The sequence below is a fragment of the Manacus candei genome, unplaced genomic scaffold, assembly GCF_025592945.1.
Source record: "Manacus candei isolate 608988 ecotype Guabito, Panama unplaced genomic scaffold, ASM2559294v1 h1tg000106l, whole genome shotgun sequence".
NCBI lineage: Eukaryota > Metazoa > Chordata > Aves > Passeriformes > Pipridae > Manacus > Manacus candei.
Genome location: NW_026138154.1, coordinates 819,206 through 835,038, shown reverse-complemented (window position 1 = coordinate 835,038; position 15,833 = coordinate 819,206). Strand labels below are relative to the sequence as shown.

Genomic DNA, 15,833 nt, shown 5'->3' with positions numbered 1-15,833 from the left:
TTGCAGGCTGAGGATGCCCCCGGAGCACGGAGGGATCACCACTGGGCGTGGGACAGGCTGGAGAAGGCTGGAAGCTGGGGCAGGCTGGTGGACACGTGGAATGAGTTGTCTGAAGATGAGGGGGTGTTTCTGCACTTTCTGTGTGAGAACCAAATTGTTTGATTTGATTCACAGAATCACGGAATCGTTAAGTTTGGAATAGCCCTCACAGACCATTGACTCCCAATTGTTCCCCCAGCACTGCCAAGGCCACCACTAACCCACGTCCCCAAGTGCCACATCTACACATCCCTTAAATCCCCCTGCCCTGGGCAGCCTGTGCCAGGGCTGGACAACCCTTTTGGTGAAGAAATGCTCTTTAAGGTCTCTTCCAACCCAACCTTTCAACTCAAACCATTCCAGGATTCCACGAGAAATGCTGAGGAGGCCCCAGGAGGCTCCTGGAGCTGCTGATCCCGCAGCATCTCCCGTGGCCATGCCACGTCTGCCTTGGCTGTGGCTCCTCTCCACACCCTCCCACCCAAGCACAGCTTTGCCCTCTTGGAAAACAGGAAGGTTGCTCTGCAATGTGAGTGGTGGAGATGCTGAAGAGACCCCAGAAAGAGGCAAATCTGGCTTTGGGAGGGGTGTAGGTGCCCCTTTGAAAGCAGCCAGGCCGGGACAGACCTGCTCAGGCACGTTTCCAGAGGCTGCTCTTGGTGCAGGATGTCCAGGGGAGTCAATGGCCATAGGAAAGGGAGGGATTGGAGTTTAGAGAGGAGAGACTTAGTGCTCCCTTAATGACTGGCTCATTCCTTCTCCCATCTTCCCAGTGTTTGTTTTTGCAAGTATTAATACGCTGGGACTGTTTTCTTTAGCACATGTCGGGCCCTGGAGGGGTTCACTGGGGGGTCTGGGATCTGGATGACCTTGGCCCATGGGGAGACCTTCCCAGGAGTGCTCCAGGGAGCCTGGCCCATGGTTGCTCCAGGTCCCCACGGCCCTGGCAGGAGCTGCAGAGGTGACCCTGCCACAGAGACCCCCAGGGTGCTGCTGGTGGGACGGGCAGGGCGGGCAGCAGAGCCGGGTGAGGGGTCTCTCCTCCCTGACAGGTTCACCTGGACACCTCTTGGCTTCATCCCACGACCCCCTCCCGCTCCACCACCCACAGAAGGCAGCAGCTGTCCTGCCAAAAACCCAGTAGCTGCTAAACAAACGATTTAATGGGAACCAGCCTCGATGGAGAGGGAGCAAACGTGCCCATGGAGGCGTCGGAGCCATTCCGGAGCCGCAGCAAAGGCTGTGCCGAGCGCTCAGGGAGCACAGCCTGGGCCAATTTGCATCTCTCGCTCTAATTAACGTTTCCCTAATGATGTGTGTGACATGGTGTAGCTCCCACCCTTCCCGTGGTGTTTGCTAAGAGCCCAAATCTCAGCCTGGCTGGTTGTCACAGGGGGATTGTTGGGGTTGTCCTCGGACTTTGACGATCCTTGGGGTCCCTTCCAACTCAGGAGACCCCCTGATCCCCACACCTCAGCCTGTTGTCTCTGACAGAGTTGGTACCAGCACCTTCTGCCTAAAATCACAGAACAGCAAAATCCAGAGTGTAACTGGGAGCCTCTGGCTCCTGGAGGAGGTTTGGGAGTCGCTCATATTTGGCTTGGCTGCCTCTTCTTGACCAGTCAAGCCCCCCTTGATCCCTCTGGATTTAAACCATCTCCAGGCTGACCCTGAGCAGATCCTGGAGATTCCCCTTTGCTCTCCCAGTGTTTCCTGCTCACAGTCTGGGTACCAGACCCTGTGCAGGGACATCTCAGACATGTTCCTTACGTGGCATCCTAAAAGAGCCATAAACAGCCCCGGATTCCTATGATTTTGGGGCTGTGCTGCAGGCTGGTGGCATTCCCAGCACGTGGGAGATGAGGGAGATCAGAGGCACGACTGATACCAAAAGGGGATGTTGTGAACCACCGGGGTGGAGCGAAAAATTGGGACCAGCCAGCAAATCCAGGGCACGGAATGTCACACACAGAATCCACGAGGAACAAGTGTCCATAAACACCAGGGGGGGGGAAATCCAAGCAATTAAGTCATTTGAAATGTCAAATAGCCCGTGGACCCCACATTTGGACATGACAGATGAACGAAAACATGAGACATTAAAAATTCCTGCAAACCAAGGAAGGAACGATGATTAATTTCCCTCTGTTCCAGGGCAATCGCATTATATACACACAAAGGAGTCATAAAAATTCCAGGATGACGGAACAAAATCCTCACAGAGCTCCACAGATAAAATACAACCATACTGGAAGGAGCTGGAACGGTCCAGGGAAGGAGCATGCCTGGGGCTGGCTCCCATATATCCTGATGGATAAAACACCTTTCCTGGGGGATCCAACTGCAAAGTTGCACCTGATGGGAGTGCTGGTGGAGGTGAATGATGTGCGCCGGCTTGGGATGAGACAAATCCCTCATGGGGACAGCAGCAGGTCCCTGGAAACAGCCACATGTGGGATGAGCTGGGCACCGTCCCCTCGTAAATCCCAAAGGAATTTGGGATGTGGATGCAGCAGTGGCAGAGGATGGCAGGGAGGAGACAAGTGAAGAGGTCAGAACCTCTGCCACGGCCAATTCCAAACTCCCATCGAGTCCCAAGTGCCGGAACTGAGCGTTTAGGAACGAGAGAAAATGAAGGGATAAAGTCGAATCGTTCCAGTCCAAGAGGCAGCTGCTTCCTTCGCTTCAGAGGAAGATATTCCAAAACCAAAACCACAAAGAAAATATCATTAAAAGAGGCCGCAGTGTTGCTTGGTGACTTGTTCGTTGGCTTTTTGTGGGATGTTTTTCATCAAATCCATCTGGGGAGTCTGCAGAATTAATTAAGGAGGGGGCTGAGCGGTGCCAGGGGCCGAGGAGGTTCAGGGGCTGCCCCAAAATGAGAGCGGCAAACACCCACCTCAGCTCTGCGGGGACGGTCCCCTGGGATAGGGATTGGGGTCCCAGCATCCCAGGAAGTCCAGGAGAGCTGCATCCTGAGCGATCCCATCCTTGCTGGAGGCTGCAGCCCAGCCCCAGGCTGCTCATAATTCACAGCCCCGCCGATGGGAACGTCATTCCCGCCTCCTAATGGGCCGTGAAGCTCCAGCAGGCTCGGGATACCGGGAGTCCTGTCTGGGAAAAGCTGGAGGGGAAAAAAAAATGCGGAGGGACTGTGGCAAAATGGTGTGAAAACAGCTCGGGGAAAAGGCAAAGAGAGGAAGCGAGGCGGGAAGGGGGGAAGGGGAGCAGCTGCATCCCGGCTGTCCCCGTGTCCCTGCCTGGCCCTGCCTTGTGCCTTCCCCATCCCGGTTTTCCAGCCAGGAGAGGTGTGCTGGGTGAGAGCCACGGCAACCCTCACACGGAGAGTCAACAAAAATCAGCAAAATGACGACTTTCTCCTGGAAATCCCCGGGGAGGGCGGGAGGCTCCGGGCCAGCCCTGCCTGCCAGGACCCAGGCTCGGGAATGTTTCAGGGGATGCTGCAGTGGAGCTACGGAGAGAACCTGCTCCAGCCACATCCCAGCCTGATGGGAGCAAGGGGTACAGCTGTCTGATCCTCCCATCACGCCAGGAGGGACAGCACAGATCCAAGGTCGCCCGATTCCCTGCCCTCCAGCTGCCTCACACCAGCCTAAGGACAGCTGGATCTTGGATTCCAGCCTGGAGAGGTGGGACAGGGACACCTTGGATTAATCCTATTTTTCGGTCTGGTGTACATCTTAAAAGAATATTTTATTTTGAACCCATATCCGAAGGCTCCCAAAAAACCTTTTTTTTTTTTTTTTTTTTTTTTTTTCCCTCCCTCTTATAATGGAAAAAGCCAGCTTTCTGAGCTGGATGGGAAAGTTTCCTCCTTCGGAGGCTGTTGGGAACTGTCCTCCACCTTCCTCCCAGCAAAGGCAACTCTCCCACCTCGCCGCTCAGCGGGGACTCAATTACACAGACGAGGCTGCCCAGAAGAGTTTGACACAAAACTGGGGAGCTGCCAAGAAATTCCTAATTGAAAGTGGTTTCCCGACGCGTCTGCCGGTGGGGTCTGAGCCTCCTCTGTCACCGTGAGTTACGAGCACGCTCGGGTTGGAAATGAGGCAGAGTAAATCTAATCAGATTTTTACGAGCCCCCTTTTCCCTCCTGCCTGGGCTGAGCCCTGGGCACACCCGCTGTGCCTTTTTCCAGAGCCGTCTCTTTTTCCCGGAGCCACACGCCGGGTTATGAACAGCTTCAAAGTTCAAGCTCTAATAAACCCAGTTGCCCCCCCCCCCCCCCCAAAAAAAAAAGCGAGTTCAGGCGGGAGAACAGATGGGATTTGCAGCAGCAAAGTGTCCCTCGCCTTCTCCCTGTGACACGGTCCTGGTGGGATGTTTGGCAGGGACGGGGGATGTGGAGATTTCGGGGTCACACCTCGGGGGGCTGAGGGAAGTGAAGCGAGAAGAGAAGCGTTGTAACAGCCCTGCTGGTCTGGTTTGGTGCCTGGCAGCAGAGCTGTCCCACATTTCTCCCACCTCCACCTGAATCCAGCCCCGGGGCAGCCCCCAAATTCCCGGGGATCTTGCCCAGGGCTGGGCTCTGGAGCAGTAATGAGCCACCGTTCAGCATCCTGCCTGCTGCCGGGGTGTCTCCAAAGGGCTGTTTCACACCTCCTCGGGCGGGGAGGTCACACACCAGATGTTCCCCATCAACAGGCAGGTCCAAGGACATTTTACACCGGATTTCAGCCCCGCAGTCCAATTGCCTTCATTTTCTCAGAGGCAAGTGATACTCAGTTCTTGGAGCGGCGTTTGGCTGAGAAAGGGGTGAATGCTGATGCACCAGGAGTGTGGTCCATGGGATACAGAGCAGAGCCTGCCTTCCTCAGGTCTTTTCCAAAATAGCTGCTGGCAGCCAGAGGGATCTGGGAGAGCACTGTCATCTGGGGTGCTGTGCTGACCACCAGGTGCCAAACTCCTTCCACTGCCCACCCTGGCAGAGCAGGGGATGCTCGGAGGTTCAGCAGCCTGAGGGGGAGCTGAGCTCTTGTGATGCCACAAGAAACATCCCAGCTCCACGTGGGCTCCTTCTGGAGCTCTCCCAGCGGGAATGATCCTCGTTCTGCCACCCACAACCCCAGGGATCTGGTCTTCCAGCTTCCCCCCTGTGCTGGAACCATGGCAAACCAGAGGGAGAGGATGGCTCTGGGACCCACAGGCACATCCAGGGGAGAAGAACAGCTTTAGATAATATTCCCAGGGAATTGTCATTCCTCCTGGCAAAGCAGGACGTGAGGACTCACCTGCCCCTGGGTGCCTGGGAGGGCTCAGCCCAGGAGCTCTGCTCACTCCTCCCTCCCCTTCCCATCCCAGCCAGGTACAATCCTTCAAAAAGCTGGGCTCTGAGCGGGGCCATCCCACGTTGTGGGTCCATCCTGTGATTCCAAACCCCAGCTGAAGGTTTGCAGCTGGAGCTGCCGGCACAGCCCGGCTTCCGACTCCGCTGCCGGGGCAGAAGGGGCTCCACTTCAAAGCTGGTTTGCCTTTTATAAAAAACCTCTGCCACGGAAATGGGGATGCCTGGAACTTCCAGATGCCTGGCAGGGCTGCAGATAAAACATTTGGATGGTTTGGCTGGCTGGAGAGGGCGGGGTGGGGGGTTGGAAGTATGGATGTTATGGAGAGATATGGAAGCGTCAGCTCAGAGCTGCCCACAGAGACAGGTTTTGCTCCAGAGGGATGGGAAGCAGCTGGAGAGAAGGACCTTGAGCGTGGGGATGAAGGAATAACCCAGTCTTTGGAATGCTTTGAGCTGGAAGGGACATTAAAGATCACCTCATGCCATGGGCCATGGACAGGGACACCTTCCACTAGCCCAGGTCGCTCCAACCTGGCCTGGGACACTTCCAGGGATGGGGCAGCCACAGCTTCTCTGGGCAACCTGTGCCAGGGCCTCCCCACCCTCACTGTAAAAGGCTTCTTCCTCCTATCCAGTCTAAATGGCCCCTCCTTTAGATCCTCCCTGCCCTTGGAAACACAGGAATAGGTCGCAGGGTGCTCCCAGTCAACAGAAATGCAAAAATACAATGGATTGCCTTAAATCCCCCACGTGGACCAGGGCCAAAGCCACCTGCCCCCAGGCCAGGCACAGCAGGAGCCTGTTATCTCCCTGCTGAATGTGCCTCTGTTCCCAGCAGAGCCTCCCCCTGGGGCCCAGGAATCCCAGAGTGCAGCCAGCCCTTCCCGGTGCCAGCACAGAGGAGTCCACCCTGCTCCCGCTCCCGGGCACGTTGGCATCCCTGCCCTTTGCTGGGAGATGGGCAGCAGCACCCTGGGAATGCTGGTGCTGCAGCAGGGACAGGGGAGCATCCCAAGGATCACCTTTGGAGCTGATTTACCCCTCCTCATTTACCCCCCCCCGACGTGCTGCATTTTAAAACACGGTATTTCCATTTAAAAGGATCCACCCAGACTGGCAACCCAACCAGCAGGGGAAAGGGATTTGCTCTATATTTACACCTCAAAAAAAAAAAAAAAAAGGAATTTCAGATCCAGCCTTTCCTAGACCTTTCCATCTACCTCCCTCTCCTGCCAGGCAACCCTGCACACCAACTCCCCAGCCAATAAATCCTCTTCCTCATTAAACATTGCGGGTCTCAATTAATTAAATGAGCACAACAACCACAGTCCCTTCAGCAATTAGAGAAGTGGCTGAGTAATTAGATGGAATGTTAATTTAATTTCCAGGACGGGGAAGGGGGGGGGGGGAGAGAAGAAAAAGAAAGAGAGGAAAAGAAGAAGGAGCAAATGAGATTACATTTGATGAGGGGGGGAATCAAAAGTCACTTAATCAAAGAGCAATTAAAGTTCCCCAAACTAAGTGGCTGGAAAATAAACCCTTGAAGGGCAGGGCCACCGGAGTGTGTTGGGAATGGGAATGTACACAGGGATCCATGTGGGCAGGGGGTTGTGTAACACCCCACCCTGGCTTGGCCTTGCCTTTTCCCTCCACCAGGGAACAAGGAGAAGGATAGTGCCTGGCAAACAACTGCTTCATCCTGCCCACACCTCCAGATAATGCTCTTATCAGCCTCCCTCAGCTAAGTGAGATCAGGCCTCCTCTGCCAGGAGAAGCAGAAATGCAGAGGGGAGCAGCTCCCTGAGGCTCAGAGGCTCCAGGGAAACCAGGACTGGCATTCCAGGGCATGGACACACACGCAGGGTCATTCCTAGTGCCAGCAGCTCCAGGGTCACCCCTCACCCTGTGCCCAGCTCTGAGCAGCCCCATCTGCAAGGCACGTGCCCTCCCAGCGGGTTGTCTCCTCTCTGCAGGTTTCCTACATCTGTTCTTGATTTAAATTCTGCTTCCCAGGTGTTTGCAGCATCAACAGGTACCAGGTTTCACCCAGGACCCCTCCCGGGTCCAATGCCAGGAGCTCACCCAAGGTTTGCTCCAGGGATCTGAGTGGGGGGGGCTGGAGTGGAAAATCCCCCTTTGGGCATAAAACACGGGCAAGGGGGGATTTTCCACTTCATCCCTCAACCCCTCTATACAGCACCAAATTTGCCTGAGGGCTGTCAGCCCCCCTGAGGTCTGGTGGCATCGGGCACCTTTCCCTTTCCAGACCTGCTTTTCCATGACTGGGAGCCCCCTTCCTTTTCCAGACCTGTCTTTCAGGGACTGGGAGCCCCTTTCCTGACCTGCTTTTCCACGACTGGAAACCCCTTTCTCTTTCCTGACCTGCTTTTCCATGAGTGGGAGCCCCTTTTCCTTTCCAGACCTGCCTTTCAGGGACTGGGAGCCCCTTTCCCTTTCCAGACCTGCTTTTCAGGGACTGGGATACCCATTCCCAGCCCCTCAGCGAGGAGCAGGGGCGGGTGCCAGGCTCTCTCTCTCGGGCAGGATGAACTGCCCGAGCTCAGCTCTCGGTGGCCTCCTGCCTTATCCCAGCCCGCGGCAGGGTTTGGAGATAAAGGCAGGTTTTGTTGGGTTTAATTAGCGCTGGCGTGGCAGAGCTTGTGGCTGCCAAGGGCTGACAGGCAGCTTAATTAATCCGCTCACCGTTGTCACTTGGAGACGGCTCCGCAGCGGGGAAGTCGGGGGGAACCCCGGAGAGGAGCCGAGAGCCACAGCAACACGGAAAAGCCAGTGGGGAGAGGGGATGGAAGGAGATGTTTTCTCCTTGTTGATGTTTTTTCCCCCTTTTTCCCCTGGCGGGGATAAACCTCCTCCCGCTCCCGAGCTCCGCTGAGCTCCGAGAGGCAGAATTCCTTCAGCTCCAAAGCTGGAGGACTCCAACCCTTCCCCAGGCAACGGGACCACGGCAGGGGGTTTTGGGGAGGGTAAAACAGGGAGTCAGTGCCCCTGCCAGCCCTTTGGGAAGCAGCAGATGGTTTGCAAAGCACCACGAGTCTGATTTTATTGCAGCAGAGCACGTGAAATAAAGCAGAGCAGAAGCCTGGTGCGAGCAAACACCAGCACGAATTCCAGTACCCACAACTCACTGGCTTTTAATTAGGGTGTGATGCATTCACAGCAATCCAGGAGGGGGGGGAAAAATCCCCCTGTTTTCCACCAAACAGCTGGATTGGAAGAGCTGTAAATGGTTGAAGTGTTCCAAGGCTGGAAAGCATCAGGGCAGGGCAGGAGCTGGGAGCACTGGGCTGTCACTCGGGGGCAAGGGAGATGTTCCCAGCTCTGGGACTCGTCCCATGGGAAGGGTTTGGTGCTCACACCCCGCTCTCCCCGTGTCCCACGTGCCAATGGAGGCAGCTGTGCAGGAAGGGTTGTGGGGATGGGGCAGGTACGGGCTTGTTCTGGAAAAAACAGCAGCAGGAGAGCTGGGATTGAGCCTCGGGAAGGCTCAGGGGGAACACAGGGGTCACCTGTGCTCGAGGAAAATAAGGGGAAACTGGGATGGGTGAAGAGAAAACGGGGATCAAATGGAAGAGTGTCCAGCTGGACTTTTCAGCCTGGAAAACCAGGAGTGAGGAGGTGGGATGGAGCACTTCCCACCCCCTCCCTTGGCTCCCCACATTCCTCCCTGCAGATCCCAAGCTCAGGATCCCGGGAGAACCAGACCTCTGCCCCTGCCCTTGCAGGGCTCCAATCCCCCACAGCCAGATCCCAAAATGCTGGCTGGGTTTGGTGTTAACCCCCACCCTGCCTCCAACCAGCTCATGGAGGGGGTTGTGTCTGGAAGAGGAAACTCCAGTGGCTCCCAAAACGTGGCTCTGCCTGGGTGCTGCCCAAATTTAAAGCACACAAATAAAATGGGGGATGAAGCACACGAGCCAACACAATGCCAGGCATGAGACAGGACTTAGGCAGGAGTAAATGGGTGTATAAGCTGTGGATCCTCCTAAGTCAGGGCTTGGGTGGGTGCCAGGCCGGGCTGATCCCGCACTGGGTGGCAGGTCCTGGCCTGCATCCCTCACAATTCCCTGTCCAGCTGCTGGATCATCCCCAGGAGCCTCACAGGGAGCAGGCAGAGGTGCCTCCCTGCCTGGCTGGTTTGTGGGATGAGGAACCCAGGAGCTGGACTTGGATGATCCTTGGGAGTCTCTTCCAGCTCAGGATATGAAGGATATGAAGGTACCTTCCAGGACCTGAAGGGAGCCACAGGAAACACGGAGGGAGACTTTGGACAAGGGCCTGGAGGGACAGGACACAGGGAATGGCTTCCCACTGCCAGAGGGCAGGGTTAGATGGGATCTTGGGAAGAAATTCCTCCCTGGGAAGGTGGTGAGGCTCTGACACAAGTTTCCCAGAGGAGCTGTGGCTGCCCCTGGATCCCTGGAAGTGTCCAAGGCCAGGTTGGAGCAACCTGGGATAGTGGAAGTTGTCCCTGCCCATGGCAGGGGGTGGAACGAGATGGTCTTTAAGATCCCTCCAACCCAAACCATTCCATGATTCCATCCCACAAAACCTGCTCCCTGCTCCACCAGCAGCCTCAGAGATCCCTCCAGCAGATCCACCTGGATCCAAACAGCCCCAAGAGGGAGCAAGGAGGACTTTTGCCCGGTGGAAACCCGTCTTTTTCGTGCAGAACACCCTCAGAAAACCCGATTCCCTGTCTCCCTGAGCTGCTCCTGTATCCCAGAGCAGGACACACCCAAGTGTGTCCCCTCCTCTGCGAGCCCCGGGGAGGGTGGGAGGGACACCCGGGAATCTGCTCCCGGGGTTTTGATGGGTGGAATAATCCCCGCGGTGCCTCCGGGGGATTGCCGCTGCCCTTCGCTGTTTATTTGCTTAGCAGCAATTAGAGCGGCCCGTAATTACAATCAGCGCTTCGTTTACATAAAGAATCCGCTCCGGCTCGGGCTTCTGGGCGAGCCACGCGCCAAGACAAACCTTGGGAAGCGAGGCTTGAACCTCGGGAGGGCAAAAAAAAAATAAAATAAATTAACGCGACACCGCGTCCAGGGGAAGGGAAAAGAGGAGAGAAGGAGGGAGAGCGCCCTCCCCTTCCACCCCGGCTCGGATTTCCCTCTGGACGGGGGAAAACTGGGAGCGCTGGGATGTTTGCACCGCACCTTTTAATTGGGAATTAAGAGCCAAACAGCTATCGGCGGGTTTGCAAAGGTGGGAGCATCACTCCTGCGTCAGCAAACCCCGGACAGGTTTCTGCGGGATGGAGGGTTTGGGCAGGGTGAAAACTCACCTTTTTACGAGGGTGTTGCAGCATCTAAAGGTTTTTTTTTAAAAAAAAAAAAAAATAGTCCAGAGACAGCAGCTCATCCTGGGTTTTCTTCCCTCCCTGCAGCGAGCTGGCTTGGCTTTACTCCTGAGAAATCAAAGGAAAGGCTGTAAGTATTAGGTTGATTTTCTAAACAATTCCCCTCTGAGCTTTTAAATAAGACCCAGGTTTTCGAGTAAGGGCAGGGTAGGGCTGCTGAAAACAGCAGCGAGGGGAAAAAAAAAAAACAACAAAACCAACCCACTTTTCATCCACGAAAACACTCGGATGAAAATATTTACATTTTCTTCCTCCGTGTTTTCATGGTTCGGTTGGGGAAATAGAAGAAGTTTTGCGTTTGGGAAAGCAGCTTCTCTGAAATTTCAGTGGGGAAAAAAAACAAAGCAAAAGCTGATTGATCTCTTACAAACTTCAATAGGTGAAATGAAGCCAGTAATTAAAAAAAATTTGGGGTTAAAATCAGGTGGTTCGGGAAGCATTTGGGGAGAAAAGCAGCTCTTTTTGGGGGGTTTTGCACTGAATCCCTCATCCCATTAATTCTTGCCCTCATGTCTGATTAAAAAATGATCTGATTTTTTGGGCAGATCTAGGAAAGACAGGAGCACGTGGGCTAATTATTACCTGGGCTAATTATTATTGTTATTACTGATGAGGGCTAAATCTCCCTCCTCAACCCTCTCTCTTCTTTTCTTCCCCCAGATTTCCCAGATATTTTGAGCATTTCCCCACTGCTGACTTCAAATTCCTTGTGCCACTCCAAGGACCTTCACCCCTTCCAGCTTTCCCACCTCATCCTGTGGCCCTGCCTGGGCACAGGGGGGGTGAGAGGCTGGAAAAGGCTCTGCTTCCATCCCATCCTGCCAAGCTCTCCTTGCTTCCCTCTGCCATTTCGGCACCAGAGGGGTGAGACAGGTCCCTGCTGTCCTTTTATCCATGCCCTGGATCCCAGGAGCTCTTTGGTTTTCCCACTTCAGCAGGCAGAGATTCTGGGGATTTATTTTTCCCAGGGCTTTTTTTGGGGGATGTCAACAGGAACAAGGAGGCAGGAAGAGTTGTTCTCGAGGGAGAGGATGTCTCTGAGTGCCTGCCTCAGGAGAGCACTTGTCTGGGCTTCCTGGCTGCTGGGCCCTGCTCCCTGGGATCTGCTCTGCATCCAGAGGGGTGATGACAGGCTGTGCCTCACTCCTGGCAGCCACAGCAGTGAGGGGGATTCACTCCCAGCTCAGGGTGGTTGCTCAGAATCCCAGAATCCCAGGCTGGTTTGGGTTGGGAGGGACCTTAAAACACATCTTGTTCCAAGGGCAGGGAAACTTCTGCTATCCCAGGTTGCTCCAACCTGGCCTGGGACACTTCCAGGGATCCAGGGGCAGCCACAGCTTCTCTGGGCAACCTGTGCCAGGGCCTCCCCACCCTCCCAGGGTGGAATTTATTCCCAATATCCCATCCAAACCCACTCTCTGGCAGTTTGGAAACCATTCCCTCTGTCCTGTCACTCCACGCCCCTGTAAAGTCCCTAAAAATGTTTGCCTACAAGTCACATCAAAGGGAGGACATTCCAAAATCCCACTTCTCCTCCCTCTCCAGAGACACCTTCTCTGCCCCAGGAGATGCCCTTCCTGACCAAAACCCCTGATGTTCTCACTCCCCTCTGAGCATGGACCAACACTTGAGTCCAACAGGAGTTACTGGACAGCTGGACTGGATCAGCCATGGAATAACACCTCTTTTATGAGCTCTTCCCATCCCAGAGATGCCATAATTCCCTCGGAGGCAGCCCATGTGCGTGTGAGGCAGAGGGAGTGCCTATGGATGAGGTGCAGGAAGCAATCCCAGGTGATGAGCCACTCCAAGGTTTTGGTTTCCCTGATTATGTGTCACCCTCAAGGCAACAACATCTGGGAAATAACCCAGCTCATCGTCCCTGGAAATCTCAACCACCAAAACCAGTCAGTGGGGGCGATCAGAGCTGGTTTGGGAAAGGGTTGGAGTAAGGCAGGGATGGAAAGTGAGGGCTCTGTGAGGGTGGGGAGGCCCTGGCACAGGTTGTCCATGGAAACTGTGGCTCTCCCATCCCTGGAAGTGTCCAAGACCAGGTTGGACAGGGCTTGGAGCAACCTGGGATAGTGGAAGGTGTCCCTGTCCACTGCAAGGGGTTGGATCTAGATTATATTTGAGGTCTCTTCTAACCTAAATAATTCCATAGTTCTATGATTCCACGACTCCTGCCACAAAAGCCCTGGAATCCCCAGACACCCCGGGGATTTTGGTGGCCCTACCAGGTGGTTGTTTCCCTTCTGCAAACTCCCTCCCCTCACGCAGCTCCCCGGGGGCAACCAGCCAAAAACCTTCAGGAATTAAAACCATCCCATCCCACGGAATCCTCCTCCCGAGGCGTGGTGAGACCTGAGGACCCTCAGCCCGGGGTGTCCCACACTGGGGGACACTCAGGGCAGCCCAACCCTGTCCCCCAGCACTGTCCCCTCCTCCCTCTCCCTTTCCTCAGCAGGGATCCTTCCTTGGGGCCGGGAGCCAAAGCTCATCTCCGGAGGATACATTTTTAGACAGTTTACAGATTCTGGCTTCCTGCTTTTAAATATCTCGGGTCCTTTTGTTTTCCATCACCTGCAAAGTAGGTGTGAGAGCAGGCAGTGTCCCCGGGTGACTCTGGGGGTGATCCTGCCCTCAGGCATCTCAGCCCTGTTTCCCCACTTTGGTGGAGAAAAGCCACGTTTTGGGAGCCACTGGAGTTTCCTCTTCCAGACACAACCCCCTCCATGAGCTTGTTGGAGGCAGGGTGGGGGTTAACACCAAACCCAGCCAGCATTTTTGGATCTGGCTGTGGGGGATTGGAGCCCTGCAAGGGCAGGGGCAGAGGTCTGGTTCTCCCGGGATCCTGAGCTTGGGATCTGCAGGGAGGAACGTGGGGAGCCAAGGGAGGGGGTGGGAAGTGCTCCATCCCACCTCCTCACTCCTGGTTTTCCAGGCTGAAAAGTCCAGCTGGACACTCTTCCATTTGATCCCCGTTTTCTCTTCACCCATCCCAGTTTCCCCTTATTTTCCTCGAGCACAGGTGACCCCTGTGTTCCCCCTGAGCCTTCCCGAGGCTCAATCCCAGCTCTCCTGCTGCTGTTTTTTCCAGAACAAGCCCGTACCTGCCCCATCCCCACAACCCTTCCTGCACAGCTGCCTCCATTGGCACGTGGGACACGGGGAGAGCGGGGTGTGAGCACCAAACCCTTCCCATGGGATGAGTCCCAGAGCTGGGAACATCTCCCTTGCCCCCGAGTGACAGCCCAGTGCTCCCAGCTCCTGCCCTGCCCTGATGCTTTCCAGCCTTGGAACACTTCAACCATTTACAGCTCTTCCAATCCAGCTGTTTGGTGGAAAACAGGGGGATTTTTTTCCCCCCCTCCTGGATTGCTGTGAATGCATCACACCCTAATTAAAAGCCAGTGAGTTGTGGGTACTGGAATTCGTGCTGGTGTTTCCTCAGAACCGCTGGTTGGAGAACTTTGGGACAACGTGACACCGTCCCTGGACCGTCCCGTTCGTTCCTTTCCTCGGAACTGCCACGAGGGACTTTCCTGCTGGAGATTTTGTGTCAATTGGCATTTACTGGAGCAGAAGGAAAAGAAAACCAGGTGTTATTTTCACACAGCAACCCTATCAAATACTCTGGAAAGTGTATTTATTCTCTATTTAGTGGCCACTGGCTGCCAGCAGCTTGGCACTGGTCTGGTCTCCAACCCTGAGCTCAGAAACCCACCCCAGGCTGGCCAACAGGGTGGTGGCAGCTCTTTGGGCAAGCCCAGCCCAGCCAGAGGCACTAAATCCTGGGGTGACCAGGCCACTTCCAGCCCCTTGGGCAGGGGGGGATGCCTCTTTCTGCAGCAGGATCGTGGAGCTGCAGGAATGAGAGCGGTGGGACGGCAGCGGTGGCTGTGCTCCCTCAGCGACCAGGGGGACATCCCTGGGACTGTGGGACATCTCCCAGCAGCAGCTCCCACACCACAAAGGGTTAAAGAGGGACTAAACCCAAGCAGGAGGTTCGGGAGAAAAGCTCAGGGGCTCTGCTGTGAAGGTGCCCGAGCACCTCTGCCCGGTCCAGCACAGAGGGTCCCCTCGGAGGACCCCCCCTGTGAGGGGCCAGAGCTGCCCCGAGCCAGGAGCTGCATCCTGGCCTTTTGTTCTCCAAGGAGAGCGTGCAGGAGTTGGGTGCCAGCCACGAGAGCTTGTGCTGGTGCCTGCTTCCTCCCTTGGCACGCAGCGGTGCCGGGCGCCTCTGGCCAATTCTCGCTTGCGTAAACAGCCCGAGTAAGGAAGATAAACGAGGCTGAGTGGCAGGGGAGGCTGCACGTCTGCCAGGCAGCCCTTCCCTCTGGATCAGGGAATGCTGCAGGGCTCTGGAGCCACGGCTTGGGTCATCCCATGAGGTGCTGTATGGGATGCCTGAGACTGGCTCCCTCAAACCACCAGCCGCTTGTTTTCAGAGCATGAGCAGGGGGGTTAAAGTGGTTTTTACACTGGTAAAAAAATTCAGTCGTGGAGGAACATGTATTCCAACTTGGATCAGCCTGGAGAAGAGGAGACTGAGGGGAGATCTTGTCACAGTCTGTAACTTCCTCACAAGGGGAAGAGGAGGGGCAGCTCTGATCTTTGCTCTCTGTGAGCAGGGACAGGACCCAGGGAATGGCTGGAGCTGTGCCAGGGCAGGCTCAGGTTGGATCTCAGGAAAAGGTTCTTCCCCCAGAGGTTGGTTGGGCACTGCCCAGGCTCCCCAGGGCAGTGGGCACGGCCCCAAGGCTGCCAGAGCTCCAGGAGGGTTTGGACAACACTCTGAGGGACAGGGTGGGATTGTTGGGGTGTCTGTGCAGGGCCAGGAGTTGGACTGGATGGTGCTTGTGGGTTCCTTCCGACTCAGGATATTCCATGATTCTATGAAAATAAATGTTCCTTGAGTGGAAACCATTCCACAGAGCCAAGCTCAGGCACAACCACGGCAAGATTTCCTGCGGCTCTGACTGGAGAGGGGTTCAAAGCCTGTTGTCCCCAGGTAGAAGGTTCCTCTCTCCAGGTGCTCCACAGGTGAGCACTTCCATACCTCCACTCTGCTCATCCCAGGCAGCTGCCAAGGCACACGGTGGG

The 15,833-nt window shown here is 55.5% G+C and overlaps 1 long non-coding RNA gene across 1 annotated transcript; it reads left to right on the top strand.

The window, feature by feature from the left end:
• The first annotated feature begins 9,948 nt into the window (after positions 1-9,948).
• Positions 9,949-11,562, top strand: LOC127461468 (uncharacterized). The gene is made up of 3 exons (XR_007900078.1): positions 9,949-10,107; positions 10,755-10,797; positions 11,388-11,562. It is a non-coding gene; the product is annotated as an uncharacterized LOC127461468 (long non-coding RNA).
• Positions 11,563-15,833: the final 4,271 nt, after the last annotated feature.